The sequence below is a fragment of the Biomphalaria glabrata genome, chromosome 4, assembly GCF_947242115.1.
Source record: "Biomphalaria glabrata chromosome 4, xgBioGlab47.1, whole genome shotgun sequence".
In the NCBI taxonomy this organism is placed as follows: Eukaryota; Metazoa; Mollusca; class Gastropoda; family Planorbidae; genus Biomphalaria; species Biomphalaria glabrata.
This window is the reverse complement of record NC_074714.1, coordinates 28501642-28519123: the sequence shown is the minus strand read 5'-3', so window position 1 is coordinate 28519123 and position 17482 is coordinate 28501642.

Here is a 17482-nt window from a genome sequence, read left to right as displayed (position 1 = left end):
AGTTGGCAGTAATAACTGCGGCAAACAGTTTGCAGTAGACGTAACGACAGGAATTATAGCCTGCAATTACAAATACATAAAACATAAGACATAATAATAAAATAATGAATTAGATCTAGACTAACACATACAAAATAATACAGACATAAGGTAATATTCAATACATGAGTAAAAGTTAATGTCTATGCCACAACACCAGTTGGGCTAGACAACAATAACAAATCTAGATTTGGCTTAACAAAGCCGCCATCATGGAGCGTTGAGTAGGAGGCAGCCATTTTCTACATTAAAAATTAAAATCGGCAACATGCCAACTTGCTAAAGCCATTATCCCGACAATATTGTAGTAATAAAAATACTTAGGGAACATAAAATATTTACATTGGACAAACAATAGAAAAACCATAAGGGGATCATTAAGGATGGCTAAAGGGTGACGCTACCCAAGTCTACGGAACTTCCGGTTCCATCAGAGGTAATCATGGCTAATTAACTAGCCAGTGATGTCACTACACTAATCGGTCTACATCTACATTATAACAGTAGATGTAGGAATAACTAATACAAATACAAACTAAAGAAATAAAAATAAAAACAATTTCCAATTTACAGGCGGTCCCAGCTGAAATTTACACTACAATTAAATAACTATTAACTCCCTACATGGTCACACAGACCAACGGTCAACACCGGAAAAAGAAAGAACTGACCGCACCCTTTCTATTTATAGAGCCAGATCATGACTCACCTAAACTAACTCTAACATTAAAGAGCTGGCGGGAACCATGCATGCACTCAGCACTAGCCTAGATAGTTTACAAATTAACAACAGATAAAAATAGATAAAAAATTAGATCTAGGATCGCCAGCTCACATATATATTTATATATATATATATATATTTATATATGGCATGCGGGTGACATGCCCGAGCCAGCGTAGTGTTCTTTGTGTCAGAAGAGCATACATGCTGTTCATATTGGCCAATCTAAAAACTTCCTGATTGGAGACATGGTCCCTCCAAGAGATGTCCATTATGCGTCTGAGGCAGCGCAAGTGGAAACTATTCAATCGTGCTCTTGGTACATGTATGTTGACCAGCTTTCACTGCCATAAAGGAGAGTGCTCACAACACAGCCATTGTAGACTAGGATTTTGGTCGCTGTGGTCAATTTAGTATTTTCCCAGACTCTTTGGAGAGTTTTGCCAATGCTGTGGTAGTTTTTCCTATTCTTTTTGTCAGCTCGATGTCTAAATCTAGGTTAGTGACAATTGTTGAGCCCAAGTAGGTAAATTGCTGCACCACCGAAAGGGTGTGGATCCCAATATGTATTACAGGTATTTCTGCGACGTCTTGTGCCAGGATTTCGGTCTTGGAGAGACTTATTTTAAAACTAAACTCTTGACAAGCAGCTGCTAAGGCGTTCACTAGCTTCTGTAGACCTCCTTGTGAGTGAGATACGAGTGCCGCGTCATCGGCTCCCTTATCATGATACGACGTCTTTTCGTTTTGGCTTTAAGACGTGCCAGGTTAAAGAGCCTTCCATCGGATATGCTATGAATATATATTCCGTCTTCCATGGAATTAAAAGCACTGGTTAGTACAACTGAGAAGAAGATGCCAAATTGTGTTGGAGCCTTTACACATCCTTGTTTTACACCGTGCCCTGCATATCTTCGTGAAAAGCTGACACTAGTTTTCTTAACTTATTTGAGAAGCCGATTCTCTCTAGTACAGCAAATAGACCGCTTCTGCTAACAAGTCAAAGGCCTTGGTCAAATCAATAAATGCTATGAAGAGGGGCTGCTTTTGTTCTCTGCTCTTCTCCTGTAGCTGTTGCAAAGAGAAAATCATATCTGTTTTAGATCTACCTGCCCTAAAGCCACACTGCGACTCTGGATAAACACGTTCTGCCAGGATCTGTAATCGCTTTAGTAATACTCTAGCAAAAGCCTTTCCAACTATGCCAAGCAGTGAGATGCCTTTATAATTGTAACAATCAGAGCGGTCGCCTTTATTTTTATAAATTGTAACTATGTTGGAGTCTTTTATTCCTGGGGGACCATTCCTTGTTGCCAGCACAAGCAGTTCTTGAAGTGGTTTGATTAGGGCATGTTTTCCATCCTGAATGATTTCATAAGAATTGCCATCTCCCATCTGCAAGCATGTCAATAGCTATGTTCATCTCCTTTACTGAGTGAGTGCGTTTCGTCTAATTCCGTCAAAACTGGAAGTGATGGGAAGTTGGAAACAGCATTTGGTGAGATGGCGGATTCAATCTGGTAAAGTTCTGCATAGTGTTCTACCCATCGCTCCATTTGCAGCACACGATCACTGATGATTGAGCCATCTTTTGTCTTGAGCGGAGCACACTTGCTGTTGTGAGGTCCAAAGGCTTTTCTCATGCCCTCGTATAGTCCTCTTATGTTACCACAGTCGGCACAGGATTTAATGTCTTCGCATAGCTCCTGCCAGTATTTATTAGCGCACAGTCTCGCTACTCTTTGGGCATTGCTACGTGCAGCTCTGAGCCTTTTTAAGTTGCTACGGGTGGGATCCTTCTAGTAGATTAGCATGGCTGCTCTCTTGTTCGTAGTGGCAGTTTCCATTTCTAGTGTACCATGATAGAACCAGTCTTCGCTTTTCTTGGTTTTGTTTCCAAAGACCAGTGATAATGTTTGGTAGATTGTATCACGCATAAAACGGTACGAAAATCAGAATTTTTTGTGCTAGTGGTATTCAGGCGTAGTTTTCTTTTTTCCCTGTGATGTGTGGATCTTAGTTGGCAGCAGTCGTGTCCGGCAGTACACTAAGGTATGATCAGTATCACAATCCGCGCTTTGGTAGCTACGTTTCAGCAGTATATTTCCAATATTTCCAATTACCATTTTTCGTGTCAATATCATATCCAGCTAGTGCCAGTGCTCAGACCTAGGGTGCCTCCATGAGACACAGTGCTGTGGTTTTGTTCTGAAGTATGTGTTGGTAATGCAGAGCTTATGGTTGTTTCAAAGGTTGTCATGGCCAGGGGTGGCAATGGGGATAAGCTCCCATTGTATATAAAATACTCCTAATGGCATGCGTCTCAACAACTAAGTCCAGCACCTGGCCTGCTCGTGTGGCTTAGATATTAAGCCCGGCAAAACTGCTCTTACTAACAGGTGAAGTGGTGAATGCGGATACCTGGCGCCATAAAACCGGGAGCTTCGGGCAGATGGATCTCGTCAGCCTAGTAAGGTAATTCATCTAGGAGAGGGGTACTCAGACTTCAAACCCCCGCTGCCTTGCGGTACTGAGGCTTCAGGAGACAGCCTCGAGAAGAAGTCAGGAGTGAAGCCCCTTAGGTGTTGGGAGTATCAGCTATGAAATTCCCTCCGGCAGCTTCTGTAACTGAGTTGGTGCCAAATGTAACGCGATGCGTTCATTTGGATCACATAAGCAAGGTCGAAAGAGGGATCATGACGCATGGGCCACCCATGACCTTTTTATCTAAGGCCCAGGCATGCGCCCCGGAGAGGAAACTCTGTTGCTGCTACAAAGCGGCTAAAACAACACGGGAGACAACAGTTACGGGTTATAAGTCCAACTTGATTAACGTAATATATGGACGCCACGGGTTGTCTCTGGCGGTGTGAGAGGTCTTGGCGCCTCACTGATCAGCTACCGCCCGCCTCAACCTGGGCAGCCCCCAGTCAGTTAGGTGCTGATCCGCAACAGCCTGCCTGCTCTAATGGGTGCTTAGAGCTTAGTTTACAACGACAAGTAGGCTGGAAACTTGCACCAAACAAAAGAAGAAAAATTAAACTGAAAATGAAAAACACATGTCATGGAATGTCAGGACAATGTGTCCTGGTCTCACTGATGATCTTAGGCAGGTTGACGACGCAATGAAGACTGCAGTCATAAACAACGAGCTGAAAAGGCTACACATTGACATTGCAGCCCTGCAAGAAATCCGGCTGGCCGAAAACGGCATGCTCCGCGAGACTGACTACACTTTCTTTTGGAAAGAGAAAGCATAGGAATACATGATTTTGGCTTTGCTGTCAAGAACAGTCTTCTTCCCATGATAGTTCCTCCAGTTGATGGCTCGGAAAGGCTACTTAGCATAAGTATGATGACAGCATCTGGAAAAGTCACTCTTATCAGTGCCTATGCCCCCACACTATGATCGCTTCAGGAGGACAAAAACAAGTTCTATGAAGAAATTTTCGCTTCAGGGTTTGAGTTTTGAGTTTAGGCACATCGGCACAATTTAGGCCATGTCGTGCCGTAATCATTTAAGGATCACTCTTCCTTTAAATAACAAGGGCTAAATTCTATACAGTTAAACCATTAAAAACAAGGTCTATTCACAGTTAAAATAGTAAAGGTGGTAAAAATTTAATAATTGGCTAAAAATCTTATGTAAATATTATATGTTCACAATTCATAAATCCATAATAAATCAGATCTTCTTAGACAACCCTACCTTCGCTTCAGGAGGACAAAGACATGGTCTATGAAGAAATGTTCGCTTCAGGAGGACAAAGACATGTTCTATGAAGACTTTAAGGAAGGCATTGCGAACATTCCTCAAAAAGAGCATATGATCCTTCTAGGTGACTTCAATGCCAGAGTAGGATCAGATCACACTACCTAACCAGACTGTCTTGGGCTTTTTTGGAATCGGAAGGATGAATGAGAACGCACAAAGACTGCTTGAATTCTGCACATACCATAAGGTCTGCATTACTGTGACTAGGTGGATTAATATTTGGCTGTTTTGGTTGTCTTGGGGATTTTATGATTTGAGAACCCACACTTGCACATATAATCTACAGGCACAGCGTTATAATGCAGGCAACAAATACTAGATGTAAAATTATGTACAGTTTATTATACAAAAGAAGATAATTAAAAGGTGAAATGCTGTACAGTTGCTAGGATCGGATCTAGCGTATTTACATGTATAAGTCTATCATCATTAGATTTGAGAACCAAGTGGTCTGGGTGTCATTGGGCTGGTTGCTTAGCTTTTGGTCCGGTGCTGCTCTGATGAGACGGGTGTGGCTGGTACTGACACTGTCTGCTGGTGGGCTGGCGAGGTGGATTCAGGCTCCAGGTGCAGTCCAACGATGTATGGCTGCAGAGCTAAGCTGCGTCTACCATTCAATTCAGCCAGTGACGATTCTATGGCTAGCGTTGTGGCTTGGACACTAGTGAAGAGTAATCTTGGCTGGTATCTGCAGATATGGTGCCAACAAATCTGGTATCAGCGTTAGGTTGATAGGACTTCAGGCGGATGTTGCCTATAAATAAAAGCTGCAACGACATGATGTACAAATCGGTTTAGCCTTAATGATACTACTGGAACGTAGACGCCTTTCCTTGAAGGACATCTTCAGAATGAAGTAGAGAAACCATAAACTAGATTCATAAATAGTAAAGGGAGCTAACAAATAAATATTGCATATTATCAATGAGAATAACAATAATGGTATGAAACCCCATAAAGGGAAATAACAAACAGTGATAAGTAATAATGTAATAAGGTAATACAAGTGATGTTCACCAGTCACGGTGAATAGCAATTACATACATTGCTTAGATAAATGAGATGAAAGGGGGAGGGGAGATAAACGATTGATACTCAGCTATGCCTTCACACATGTAAACATAGAGCATAAGTAAATACACATGATTCTACCTAAGTAATACATTTTGTCCAACATGGCTGGTAAGATAGAATGCATAAATAATTACGGGAATTCATACAAAGGAATGAGAGTAAATGCATACTTAGTAATATGACATGTTTACAGAAATATTATGATAATTCCCTGTCAAGGAATTAATCAACAAAAGGGCTCGTGGTGAGCGATAATTTATCAGTGATAAACTAATGATAGCTAAAGAGCTAAATACAGGTGGTAAGAATTATCAATGAATTCTAGTCCAGATGGCTTGAACATTTAGCCACAAAAGTCATGACATAAAACATAAGAATACAGTTATCTACTTACATTATCCATGATAAGAAATACACAAATATGTACACAAATAATGCAGTAAATAAATTCATAAATAAATATACACATTACTAAGTAAAATGGTTCTCAAGCACTAAACTAAATTACATACCAACAATCCAAGTGTAAGAAATCCTCGCTTGACCGTGACGGACGTTTTCGAGAGATAGACATTTCGCGAAGGCGCGAATTGAAAGACAAGAAAATTTGCCCAGATGGTCAGAGAACACAGGGGAGGGGGAGATGGTCGGAGGTGGCAATGGCAAGATAGATGCTAGAAGCCGATCAAGGTTGCGCAAGGCGTTTGAGTTGAATGGGCTCTTTGAAGTGAGGATCTCTTTGTCAAAGACGCCGGATAGTCTAGACCACCTTTGCATTTATCTCCCGCCACTCACCCCCCCTCTCTACGTGTATATGGACAAGACTTCATCGTCCGATCTCATTCTCGCTGGAGAGCTGACAGGGAGCACACCTATCTCTTGCTTGAGCTCTGGACTATTTTCATTCCCTTATTTCACTTTCTATTGGTGGTATGTGACTTAGTAAAGTGCTTAAGAACCATTTTACTTAGTAACGTATATATATATATTTGTGCATTTATTACTACATTATTTGTGTATATATTTGTGCATTCTTATCATGGATAATGTAAGTAGATTACTGTATACTTATATTTTATATCATGACCTTTGTGGCTAAATGTTCAAGCCATCTGGACTAGAATTTATTAACAATTCTTACCAGATGTATTTAGCTCTTTAACTATTATTAATTTAACTCTGATATATTAGCGCTCAGCACGAGCCTTCAATATATTATCATTGATTAATTCTTTGGCAGGGAATTATCATAACATTTCTGTAGACATGTCTTATTACTGAGTATGTATCTACTTATGCTCTATGTTTACTTAAGTGGGAACATGGGCGTGCATCAGACGTTGATCTCCCCTTCCCCTTTCATCTCATTTATCTTAGTGATGTATGTACTTGCTATTCACCGTGATTGGTGAGCGTCACTTATATTACTTATCATATATCACTTATTACTGTTTGTTATTTCTCTTTATGGGAGTCCCCATTATTATTGTTATCTCCCTTGATGGGACAATATACTCATTTGTTAGGTCCCTTTGATAATTATGAAACTAGCTTATAGTTCCTCTACGCCAGTCTGAAGATGTCCTTCACGGAAAGGCATTTACCTCCCAGTGTTATCATTATAGCTAAACCGACGTATACATCATATCGTTGCAGCTTTTATTTATAAGCAACATCCACCTGAAATCTTAGCAACCTAAGGCTGATAACAGATTTGCTGGCACCAGATCTGCAGACATTAGTCCCTCTCATCCTTCGAGAGTCCAAGTAACAACGCTAGCCACAGACTCGTCACTGGCTTAACTGATTGGTAGACGCGGCTTAGCTCTGCAACCATACAACGTTGGACTGCACCCGGAGCCTGGATCCACTAAGCCAGCCCACCAGCAGACAGCATCAGTACCAGCCACACACCCGTCTCACCAGTGCAGCACAGGACCAAAAACTAAGCCACCAGCCTAATGACACTCAGACCACTTGGTTCTAATATCTGATGATGATAGTCTCCTACATGTAAATACGCTAGATCCCATTCTAGCAACTGTACAGCATTTTACCTTTTAATTATCCTTTGTATAATAAACTGTACATAATTTTACATCTAAATATAGTATTTGTTGCCTGCATTATAACGCTGTGCTTGTAGTTTATATGTGCAAGTGAGGATTCTCAAACCATAAAATCCCCTAGACATCCAAAACGGCCAAATGTTAATCCGACTTGTCACAGGGGGGTCAACGGATGTTTGCCAAGATAGATAGAGGGAGTGTACTATTGCCAAGAGTCTAGTGTGGCGCATGTCAAGATGGGGGAGGTAAAATGTGACATCAGCGTCAAAGAGGGTAGGGCAGGATTTGGCTGGTGGTGGCTGTGTTTTTGGCGCTTGATTGGCTTGGCTAAATTTAAGAAAATTAATTAAATTAAAATAATTAAATGCTTTGACCTTAGTGATACCCTGAGTGAGCTAAAACGGTTTATCACAATAACCAACACACACACACACATATAAAGAGGCCAATCCTTGATACACAGCTGCGATCGCAGGTTGGGCATATATAATCACCAGGCGCCGTTGTATTTTCACCATTCTTTCTGCTTCTGTTGTGTATGACATCTGCAATCTGTGACCCTTCCTTTATGCTCCCTCTCCATGTGGATCTGTCCAGTGCCACCTCTTCCCAGTTGCCAGTGTCGATTTTGAAGAGCTTCATGTCGCGTTTGCATACATCCGTATAATGTAAAAGTGGGTGACCAGCGGCTCTCCTACCTTGTATTAGATCGCCATATCGTCAACTCGAGTACTATGTACGGGTGCTCCACAAGGTTGTGTACTTTCTCCTGTACTATACACTCTTTACACTAATGACATAAGAAGCATCTATCGGGGGGGGGGGGGGGTGGAGGGATTTTTTTTCTCCCCCCCCCCGCCAAAAAAATATGTGTGTATGTACATGATCAATCTTTATTACATTCTGACTGTTAATTCTTTTCGGAAGACTTTTATTGTACCCAATATATGTTTTTCCTGGAGTTAGTGGAAACATTGTAGCCTCCCCGCCATTGCCATTGGGGGCGGGGGTGTTTTGGTGGATTTTTTCTGTACCCCCCCCCTGCAAATATATATATATATATATATATATATTGTTATAACACTAGTGGCGGACTGAAAGGGTTAATGTGTGTGCGGCCTACTGACACATATGATTCAGGCCAATCACACAGGTCTAGGGCTGTTGAACAAGGGACATTACTGCTGATGCACGCAATATAACCAATGTTTATATAACCAGCCGTTACAGACGAGAGACAGTGTGTTAGAAAGACAGTAGAGTTCAGGACAGCAAGCAGTAAGGACTGTGTGCTACGAAGTAAATCCTCGAAAATGTAGCTGTACGAGCTAGAGAGACTTGTAGTGATTAGTTAGGCAGTTCTGTTGTGTAGCAAAGCATTTGAAGTTAGTGTAGCCAATTGTGTTTATTGGCTGTTGTTGGTGTAATTGTAAATAAACCGCCACATTGTTTATTAAAGTTTTGTTGTCAAGTTGAAGTTTTAGATGTGCTGTGTTGTGTTAAGCAGTGTTTATAGAAGGCCTGATTGAGAAGATCGCAACAATATATATATATATATATATATATATATATATATATATATATATATATATATATATATATATATTGTATAGGCTGAATAGGAGCTGATGGAAAAATTGTAGACTCCCCGCCATTCCCAGCTAAGGGGTCTGGGGGAGCGTTGTGACCTCCCGTAGCGCGTAGCGGAGCCCCACCGCCAGGCACTATTTCCGGTATTGAAAGCCAACAAAATGCATATTCTGATGTATCGACATGCATTATCCTGCTATTAAAAAGTTTTATTTCAAAAACTTATGTGCTATTCTCACTGACTTAGATCTTTCCGCGTTGTTCGCCGCATTGGGCGACAATTTGCTTCCACAAAAATCTGTCACTGGCAATGCCTGAAGCCTCTTTCCACGTGCTCTGAATGTGGCGCCAAGTTGTACCTTCCTGGTAATGGCCTCATGTCATCGCAATTTTTTTTTGTGTTATTCATTTAGTCGGAGAACATGTTCCGCAAACCTCATGCGATGCTCTGTCACAACCTTACTAAGGGGTCGACTACCAGTGCGGCATAGGATTTTCTTGATTGAGACCCGATCTCTATAACTGACTCCTAAAATCCGTCTTAGCCATCTTTTTTGAGCCACATTTAGTCTTTTTCAATTACGCAGATGACTATTCACTGCACTTCAGTAATGGAGCCCTGCAGCCACTGGTAGAAATTTGTAACCTCTCTTGGCTACGTTCTTGGAATTAGGTGACTGTAGTTTGCTTTAAATTTTATATCGAAAAGGGAAGTTTTATCGTCAAAGTCATTTGTTGGGTGTTTTTAAACTAAAAAATCTCTGGAGTTTTTTTTTAACAAATTCAAAACCCTCTAAGCTACTCTCATAGAATTTAGTAACTGTAGTTTGCTTTAGAATAAAATTGAAGAGAGAGGTTTTCAACCTCAAAACTCTCTGTATTTAAACTCAAATACATCTAGGGTTTAAGCTTTAAAAAAAAGCCCTCTGTAATTTAAAACCCCATGGCTCGGCGAAAGAAAAACCAGTCATGTTGAGGCTTTTCTCTTGCAAGCTTGGGGGTCTGGGGGAGAGGTTAGGGGCAAAGCCCCACCTTCAAAATCGTTTTCTTGCATTTTTCACTGCAGAAACGCATTCTCTTAACATCTACAGCTCATTATTCATCAGTAGTGTTTTGGTCGAGGCCCCGACGCCAAAAGCGTTTGCTTGCATTCTTCACTGCAGTAACGTATTCTTCTGACATCTACAGCCTACTTTTCATCAGTGAGGTTTGGGGCAAAGCCCCGATGCCAAGAGCGTTTCTTGCATTCTTCACTGAAGAAACGCTTTCTCCTGACCTAAAGCTAATTATTCATCCTATTAAAAAATGACCTTTTGAATAATGTTGAAAAATATTCTAATAAGAATTTATAGGCCCTTAATACATTGCAAATAAAACCGATTTGTTCCTTGAAAAGAAAAGATACACCACATATCCTTAAGGCTTTAAGGATCGCCGTCGAAAAAAAATATTCGATAAATAACATTCAATAAAATTCACGCGTAAATTGTGAGTTATAGTGGGAAGAAAAATTAAGTGGACCAAATAGATTGTACTCTAATAATTTATTTTGCATTTTTAGGATTAACGTGTCAATTTCGAGTTATAGTACCAAATTCATTTAACTAGAAAAATATCAGATTGAGTTAAGGTTGGAAAAAGGTGACTAGGAAATGATTATCTGGGTTTAGAACTAATCTCAATCGTGACTCTTATACTGAAAAATATTTCGTTTGAATTCTAACTTTTCCAAAGCAAAGTCTTTCTTAAAATAATTAAGATAAATTCATGTGAAATTACATAAACTCTGTCTGGAAAGGGAAGGAGCGGTAGAGTGAAAACGATTAATCCTCGCTCCTTTTTATAATTTCTGCTATGATTGCATTTGGCATTAAATAATAGGGGTAGGGCGACTCCATATAATAATTTAATTTATAGCATATATAAATTATATTAGTGACAGATTTTTTAAATTTTGTAATTTCTTAACTATAATACAAAAAGAAAACGTAATGGTTTGTCCGATGGGGAGACGTCCCGAGACATGACGTTAGACTGCTCTCCTCTTTCTTTAGCACTTTTGGAGCTCAAACGTGCCCTACTTCTTTTCTACCATTGTGTCTGCCTCCTCTTTTTCTCAGTCTGCCTTCATTGACCATTACTCTGTCTCCTTATCTTTAAAACCTCCCTATGTCTTAGACCAGTCCGTTTGCTGTGGACTGCGACGGGTAATGGATAGATCCTGGTGTTTGAGTGGGTATCTGTCTGAGGATGGACCACCACAACATAATAATTTGGCTCCACGTTCCCCTAGACCTTAAGCCCAGATGGCCCTCTCTGGGTCAACCGGCTGGTCATGCTGTCAACGGTGGCTGGATGGCCAATCAGGGAGCTGCTGTATCGGACACTTGTCCGATGAAGCAGCTGACTGAGTATAGCACCTGTGTAGCCCTGGCGGGTGGGGAGCACAGGTGTCGAACTCATAAGAATATATATTTGGATAAAAAAAACTACCTGCCCCAGACATAAGTCGTCGAATAGAAGCAAAAAAAGGAGGAAGCCACAAGAAGTGTGCTACCTGGCCATCATTTTTGGTGGTCAGGTGCACAGAGGAGGGGAAAAGCATGACAAACATGAGCCCTTTTCTCATCTACAAAAGATTAAAGTCAGTGGTGGGAGAGTCCAAGAGTTTATCTAAGTTACACAAGTCAATGGAACTTCTTGTAGAGGTTGACAGTAAGATACACTCTGATGGGCTTTTACGATGCAGAAGAATCTTTGATCTCCAAGTGGAAGTCATGCCACAAAAAAGTTTATACATCAGCTGAGGTGTTATCAACTCCAGAGACCTGTGGAATGTTCCGAGAAGGAAACAGTGGAGGGCATTGAAGGAGTCACCCATGCCCGGCGCATTACCAGGCGCAGGGAGGGTGAGGAGGTCAAAACCGCCCCTATTATCCTCACATTCGGAACTAGGACACCGCCAGAGTATGTGAAGGCAGGATACCTACGAGTTCCAGTGAGGCCCTACATACCTAACCCCATGAGGTGCTTCAAGTGCAAGGGTTATGGACACGGCGCGGCAGTCTGCAAGAGGAACACTGTGTGTGCCAGATGTGCTGGAGAGGGTCATGAGGACAAGGGCTGCACAGCCCAGTTCAAATGCCCAAACTGTCAAGCTGGCCACTCAGCCTACTCCAAGGACTGCCCTGTGTGGAAACAGTACAAGGCAAGAAACGGATGTACCTTTAGCCAGGCGAAATCGGCTGTACTGGCCCTACCCAAGGGCCAATTCGGCTTGACAAAGACCTACGCCCAGGCTGTTGCTAAGAAAGGAAGATCCATAGCCACACAGACGGACACATTGACCCCACCACCCCCTCCTCCTCCCCCAACTCAGAAGAAAACACCGCCAAAGAACACACCTCTGAAGAAACAAGAAAGCCCTGTTGTCATGCTAAAGAACAGGTTCTCTGTGCTCGCTGATGAGAGCATGGAGACTGAGCAGCATGTCAAAACCAATACTCCGGGAGAACCCGGAGACATCATGTCTGACACAGGTTCTCCTCAGAGAACCCAGCCAGACACCCCAACCTCTACCGAGTTAGAGGTTGACCAACTCCCTAAGGGGAGAAATCAAAGCGGAGAGGATGCCCGAGGTGAGAGACGAGGAAATAACCTCCGCTCTAACCAGAGGGATCTCCCCTCTCCAGAGAGAAAGACTTCCCCCAAAAGGGGGTTGTCCTCCTCTCCATCCAAACCCAAGAATAAAAATACCAAGGTCACTGGAATAAAGGGAAACCCCTCCGGGGGCCTCCCAAGGCCAAATAGCTCCAAGTAGGTCATCTAGAATAAGCCATGGATTCGGAATTGTACAGTGGAATTGTAGAGGCCTCAAGGCCAATTACGAGGAAATGCAGCTACTGATGGACTCTGAGACTCCTGTAGCTATCTGCTTACAGGAAACATTTCTGAAAAATTGCATCAGCCTCCGAAGCTACCGTGCTTACAGCAAGAATGTTGAGGATGCAGAGAGAGAGCATCAGGTGGAGTCTGTATCCTTGTGAAGGATAGCATCCCCCATGAGAGGGTAGAACTACAGACCACACTACAGGCCGTAGCAGCTAGGATAACCCTTCACAAGGTTATCACTTGCTGCAGCCTGTATCTACCACCAGGCGCTCCATTAAACCGAACAGACATGGAAGACCTATTGAAACAACTCCCCCGGCCCTAAATAATCCTTGAAGATTTCAATGCCCATAACACCATGTGGGGATCCAACAATACTGACACAAGAGGTCGTATGCTGGAGGATATCTTCCTCCAACGTGATTTATGCATACTTAATGATGCATCACCGACCTACTTGCACCCAGAAACTGGATCACTCACATGCATTGACCTCACCGTATGCGTCCCCGGACTTCTGGACGACTTTAAATGGTCAGTTAGCAATGATCTACGGGGAAGTGATCACTTCCCAATCATCATTACTAACAATCTCCCTTCATTAGGACGACCTTAGCGGTGGAAACTGAATAAGGCCGATTGGGAACAATTCCAAAAAAGATGCTCCGAGGATATCACAGAAAATATCCTCGATGAACAGAACCCAGCTGATACCTTTGCTAGCAAGCTACTAAGTATAGCCAGGAAAGTTGTACCCCTAAGCTCTGCAAATCCAAAACGGCCTAGCAAACCATGGTTTGATACAGCTTGCAAAAGTGCTATTGGCGATAGGAAAAAACGACTGGCTGCATTTATAAAGAATCCTTCCCAGGAAAACCTAAAGCTATTCAGGATAGCTAGAGCAAAGGCTAGACAAACCATACGGTCAGCCAAAAGGAATTCCTGGAGAAGTTTTGTCGGCAGTCTGCTAGAGCGGTTTGAAAGGCAGTAAGGCGAATCAAAGGGAAAGAATCGAATGCAATAGGGCATTTGAAAACCAAGGACGAACTGTCACGTCCCCAAGAGAAATAGCTGACTGCCTTGCATCCTCAATAGCAGAAAAATCATCCACTGCACACTACACGCCAGAGTTCCAAAAAGTCAAAACCAGGGAGGAAAGACACCCCATTGATTTCAGGTCAGAGAACAATGAAGACTACAACAAACCGTTCTCGCTTGAGGAACTGAGGGAATCGCTGGACAAGTCACATGACACAGCGCCTGGAGAAGACGAAATCCATTACCAGTTCCTCAAGCACCTTCCCTAACTCTCATTGGCAGTCCTGCTAGGGATCTATAACTGTGTGTGGCAAACAGGCGCTTTCCCAAACAGCTGGAGGAAAGCCACAGTTATACCGATACCTAAACCGGGAAGAGACGGTTCTGACCCAGCTAACTATCGACCAATAGCACTAACAAGCTGCATCTGCAAAACCATGGAAAGAATGATTAACAGTAGGCTGGTCTGGTACCTGGAAAGGAATAAAGTGATCTCAAACTACCAGTGCGGATTCCGGCAGGGGCGGACAACAACTGACCACCTGGTAAGGCTGGAAGCTTATATTAGAAATGCATTACTCAGAAGAGAACATCTAGTAGCTGTATTCTTCGATATAGAAAAGGCATATGACACAACCTGGAAACATGGCATTCTACGTGACCTGGCGCTTATGGGGCTTAAGGGACACCTCCCCCGTTTTGTGGAGGAATTCCTGAAAGATCGAAAATTTCAGGTTCGAGTGGGCAACTCCGCCTCTGACACTCATGACCAGGAAATGGGTGTACCCCAGGGCAGCATTCTGTCAGTCACTCTGTTCAACATTAAAATAAATAGCATCATAAATGCACTGTCCCCTGGCATAGAGTGCTCTTTGTATGTTGATGACTTTGTCATTCTCACTTATGGGAAAAACATGAACACCTTAGAAAGAAAATTACAGTTATGTTTAAACACAATTTAGGGTTGGGCAAACTATAATGGTTTCAAATTCTCAGACTCCAAAACAGTTAGTATGCATTTTTGTAATCTAAGGGAACCTCACCCAGACCCTGAACTATTTATACACAAAAAGAAGATCCCTGTCGTGAAAACTACAAAATTTTTAGGCCTCACCTTAGATTCCAAATTTAATTTTCTCCCCCATATTAAGGAAATTAAGAAGAAATGCCAAAAGTCATTAAACATACTAAGAGTACTCAGCCATACGGACTGGGGAGCTGACAGAGATACCTTGCTGCTGCTCTATCGGAATCTAATTCGATCCAAGCTAGACTACGGATCCATAATATATGGAGCAGCAAGGAAGTCGTACCTAAAAATACTGGAACCAATACAAAATGCTGCCCTGCGTCTCTGTCTCGGCGCGTTTCGTACATCACCTATCCCAAGTCTCCATGTGGAGGCTGGAGAACTCCCCATGGATATAAGAATGAAAAAGCTTGCAATGCAGTATATAGTCAAGCTAAAATCCAACCCCACGAACCCTGCTTTTGACTCCATATTTAACCCCACAGAGGTAGAATTATACAATCGAAGGCCTAACGTCATACAGCCGTTGGGCCTTCGAATGAGAGAACCCATCCAAAATTTAACCCCACCCATTGACCAAATCTCTAAAATAAAAACCCCTCAGAACCCTCCTTGGCCAATGAATAAACCCAAATTAAATTTATCCCTCCTCAATTTCAAAAAAGAAAATACAGACCCAAGCATACTAGAAGTCTACTTTAAGGAACTGCAGGAGAGCTACGGAGATTGTGGCACCATCTACACAGACGGATCCAAAATGGAGGAAAAGGTCGCGTGTGCCTGCTCCTTTCGGAACAAAACAATCTCCCGTAGACTCCCCGATGGCTGCTCCATCTTTACGGCCGAATTGCACGCAATATTGCTTGCACTTATGGCCGTAAAAGCATCAGAAAGGAGGAAATTTATAATCTGCTCCGACTCCAAATCTGCATTGCAAGCTTTGGGGCGGATGAAGACTGACATCCCATTGGTACATAAGAGCCTGAAGCTGTTGGACCAAATAACAGCCGACCGTAGGGATGTCACCTTCATCTGGGTCCCCTCCCATGTTGGCATTGAGGGAAACGAAGCCGCAGACAGAGAAGCAAAGAGAGCCCTAAATCATGCGGTGTCAGGAACCCAAATTCCCTACTCGGACCTGAGACAAAGTATTGCCTCTGCCACCTATCGAGAGTGGCAGAACCGATGGGAGGCTGAGACTCACAGTAAACTCAGGCAGATTGTGGCGGATGTCAGGTGGCGGCCCACATCTAAGGGTCTGACAAGGCGTGGTAGCACGACCATGTCCAGACTTAGGATTGGCCACACCTACATCACGCACTCTTTTGTACTGAAGAGAGAGGAGCCCCCACTTTGTGAGTACTGTGACTCTCGCCTCACCGTGGAACATATCCTCGTTGATTGCCCCAGATACCAGGATGTCAGGGCGAAATATTTTAGAGTCACTAATTTAGATACACTATTTGTTAATGTCGACCCTGGGAAGGTACTGGGCTTTATCCGGGAAGTGGGGCTATCTACGAAGATCTGATTTCTGAATTTGTGAACATGCACTATTTACATTAGATTTTTACCAAATATTTAAATTTTTACTACCTTTACTATTTTAACTGTGAATAGACCTTGATTTTAATGATATGACTGTATAGAATCTGGCCCTTGTTGTTTAGAGAGAGAGGGATCCTAAGGGGACTGCAGGCACGACATTGCCTAAATTGTGCCGATGTGCCTCAAATAAAAAATCAAAAAAATCTAAGAGACATCTGAGAAACGTTTTGAAAGTTGTGGAACACACGTTTAAGGCCAAAAGAAAAGCCCATGACAAAGATAGGCGCAGATGGAGATAATAGGAAAATGGCTGTTAGTCATTTGTGACATTTGCAGGTCATGGGCATAGCCAGGGGGTTGGGATTGAACACCCCCCCCCATCGAAATGCATCTCCCCCGCAGGAGGAATTTTATGACTGATCTTTTGCTTTGATTTTGTTTATTTTTGCTAAGATTTGATGTTAAACCATCAATTGCTCCAGCACAGCCATGGGTTTCTTAAAGTTTAAATCCCCCTCAATGGAGTTTTGAAGTTACATCCCTCCCACTCTATAAAACAAGGGGGATTTAGAGCTTAAAACACCCTCTGAAGTATTTTTTTATGATAAACTCCCCTCTTCAATATATCACTAAAGCCCACAACAGTCACCAGATACAATGAGTTTGTTTTTTTGTTTACAACCCCCCTGCAGATGGCTATAAGT